General features: G+C 35.4%; 1 long non-coding RNA gene across 1 annotated transcript; it reads right to left on the bottom strand.

The window, feature by feature from the left end:
- Positions 1-840: 840 nt before the first annotated feature.
- LOC131973656 (uncharacterized) lies at positions 841-2,656 on the bottom strand. The gene is made up of 3 exons (XR_009394581.1): positions 2,350-2,656; positions 2,039-2,118; positions 841-1,226 (listed from the first exon to the last, which is right to left on the bottom strand). It is a non-coding gene; the product is annotated as an uncharacterized LOC131973656 (long non-coding RNA).
- Positions 2,657-3,639: the final 983 nt, after the last annotated feature.

The raw sequence follows: 3,639 nt of genomic DNA, 5'->3' as shown, positions 1-3,639 counted from the left end.
GCCTTAAAAGAGATCTCATCGTTGTCTATCCAATGTCTCATCCATGTCTTGATTATTTCTCTTAAATATGAGAATTATGAGTCATATTTGAGAACAAATTGAGCATACTCAATATTGAAAAGTTAAACACTTTTATTTGGGTTAAGGTTAGCAGCATTCACACTTAAAATTAAAAACTTTAAAATTAAAGCAAAATACAAAAATATAAAACAAATACAGCTGCTCTCAGGCTCATGTCACATTTTGTCAAAATACAAAAATATAAAACAAGTATGTATTGTTTTTTTGTGAGCACAGTGTGTGTCCTGTTTAATGTATTGAAAATAACACAAAAAACCCCAAAACATACTTAAGTATGTATTTTTTTGTGTTGTTTTCAATACATACTTAAGTATGTTTTGGGGTTTTTTGTGTTATTTTCGGCGGGGGCTATTTTGGATTTTATGGATAACTGCCACTAGGGGGGCCGCCCCAACTTGTATCCATGGATTTTTGAAAACCTTAGGCCCATATCTAACACCCTGCCAAAACTAAAAAACTTTTCCAGAAGTGCCCAATCTTCATGAATTTTCATGTATTCCTTCCCAGCTATATCAGAAGACGTTTTATTTGAATTGCCTCCACTGTATTATTAGGGTGACTCAAATGATTATTAAAACAGTTCATGCTCTATTATGTGTTAAACTTCCCAAAACTCTTTTACTGAGCTTTGCTATGAATTTTGTCAAAAAAAACTGTGTATTCAACTATATATCATCTACACTAAACAATGTAAAATTGTCCATTGCAAGCAAGTCCATTCTCCACCAACCTTAAAACTGCATAAATGAAATAACACTCATGACAGAAGATCTAAGATTTTCACATGATTTTGTCAATTTTGTACATTTTAAAATACTATGTTGAAGTGTGACATAAAACTGTTATCCACAGAATAAGTGTCAAATATTCGGTAGTCCATTTCATCACCTGGTTTTAGTAAAGTCCATTCTCAATCAACCTTTACACTTTATGCATGAAAGTGACAGAGGAACCAACATTTTACCACAAAGAATCCACAAGGTATCAATGTTCAAAATGTACTTGATTTGCCAAAACATTCCCTCGTCAATTGCTGAGCTGTGACTCGATGCCGTCCACTTTCACAACGTTCGGAGCTCTCCTAGTGAAGGCCATTTTCAAGTCTTCATCTGTCAACTGGATAGTTGGGTATGGAGTGGCAGGAACTATTCAAAACCAGAAGAAAAAAAGACAAGCAAATCAGATTAACAAGATAGCCTTTCCAATATAAAATGTAATTTTACACTATATAGAATAATAAGCACATTTATTATCTACCTTGCTTGACGTTTATTGAATATTCTGTCTTTCTTTAGACATTGTATGGCTGAAATTGTTGGTTCTGATTAGAATGTGACAGTTCTGATGTGGAGTTCAGGCCCCATAATGTAAGATTTTAAATATTATTGTGCACAAATGCACTTGATAAGCATTTAATGAGCATTTAAAAATATATAGTTTTCAAATTCAGTTTATGTTAGTACTGAAGAAGTAATTTACTGGGCAATTGAATAATGGTTGAAAGCTAACAATTATATGGGACCATCCAGACAGTATTCAGCACAGCATAATTATCACTTTACTTACCTCTCACAGTATGTATGGAGTCATTATAGTAGCAAAATAGCTGCACATGCATACAGAATTCATAAATGCGCAATTCAATTTGTGAATGGTACAAGAATCTGCAAATGTGTACAACAGTTTGAGATGTACATTTGCAACCATTTGTAAAAATCTGATTACACACAAAGATTGAGATACGCATTTGCAGATATTTTGCTACTATAATGGGTTCAAACATGAAATGAAATATTTGAAGTGAATAAAGCATCCCTTTAATTTGAGATGTTTTGTTTTAAAATGTTTTTTAAAAACTTTTTTCTACCTACAATCTAATGCTTCATTAAATCAGGGGTCCTGTCAACTATGTCTTGTGTTGTGAGGTGAACAAAAGATGCTTGCAGGATAGACATACCTTTCCAAGAGTAATAAAGCACTCAATGTTCTCCTTGAAGATGTGTGGCAAAAAGATGAGGGTTGCTCTGAAGTCGATATCTGCAAGACATAAGACATACTTTAAAAAAACAGCATTTATTCTATTTCCAACATTTTTTCTGATTCAAAAGGAGAGGTACAGGTCAGCTGTAACTCTGTAAACTATGCATTTGGTCCACTGCAATTAGAATATGCTCAATTATTTAACCAGATTTATCTTAAGTAAATACAAGGCACATTTCAATGTCCTTAAGATTAGGCAGCATTATTTTTATTATTTAAAAACAGTACCTGGTAGATCCTCTGTGAGAGCCTCTTGCCTTGCTTCCAGGTAGAGTTTAGACAGTAGGGATTCCCCTCAAGCCAGATTGAGAACCTTTGATACAATACAATACAATACCTTAGACATGCAAAATTAAAATTCTACAACAGTTAGCATTTCCTGTTGATATATTTAGCGCAGCAATTTCAGAAACCACACCCCAAATACATATGTAAAGTACATTACCACTACTATTACCCCTTTAGTTAATTGTTTATTATTGAGGTGAGCAATAAATCATGTCAATGTGGAACAGAGGCAGCAGATAACATTAAAAGTTTTGGGAGGCTGATTTCAAACAATGCGTTGGTTTTAGAGCGTGTTTTAAAGACAACTACACGTTTTAATAAGTGTAATTTTATTCATTTTCATTAATTTGTTGGCTTAAGCCCGAGAGCCGTGGGCAACATCGCCCCCTATACACGAAAAACATCTCAGGGTAGTTAAACAAGCACGAATATAGTCATATAGAGAATAGAGGAAAAAACTATTGAAAAATACATTTGTAAACTGCTCCCGAGGCCACAAATGCCCTCTACATAAATGATTTATACATAGAAATGTAGGAAAAGTTTTTCTTTAGCTAAGAAAAGAAGTTACCCCAAGGCGCCATTTTACATTTAACCAACTGACCGCAGTTGTGTATAATGCTGATTTCACCCGAGTGAGAGAAGGAACATTTTTGGAGGAAATGCCTCCTTTTATAAATATATGTAGCCTACCTTTTATATTATTCGACCATAGTTATTAAAGTTACTAAGTTGTGTAAGTGTTAGCTGCGTTAGCAGGCGGGCTATGTAACCGTTTTGAATTACCTCTGAATCTCTGGGCTTCAACTTCAGTCACCATGACACCTGCCTCACCTAACTTCATTAGCAGGTCCTGGTTGTCGGCCGAATAATGTCCTGCTGGGACCAGAGGAGAAATTTCTGGTAACGGTCGGTTTTGTCAAGTGTCAGTACAACAACCAATCACGTTTGCGCTACATGTGAAATGCACCAATCAAAAGCCGAGCTGTCTAAAGTACCCCAGCAACAGGCAAAGAGCTCTAGCATGTTAGCTTTTGCGAGTTGGCGCCGGTTGGCGCCGCGCCTGACGTCATGCGTTTTAAATTTGAATTTGAGACAAACACGTTAAACAAGCTGGCTTTGTCCCAATTAATTTATCAGAAAAAAAGTGTTAATGACAAGCGGAGTAAACGCAGACTTACCCGAGAGTAAAGCTGTCAGCTGTCAAAAACTCAGGAGAGACATCCATGT

Source organism: Centropristis striata, chromosome 6, assembly GCF_030273125.1.
Source record: "Centropristis striata isolate RG_2023a ecotype Rhode Island chromosome 6, C.striata_1.0, whole genome shotgun sequence".
Taxonomy (NCBI): Eukaryota; Metazoa; Chordata; class Actinopteri; order Perciformes; family Serranidae; genus Centropristis; species Centropristis striata.
Note: the sequence above shows the minus strand (reverse complement) of the source record. Positions and strands in the feature narration are given on the sequence as shown.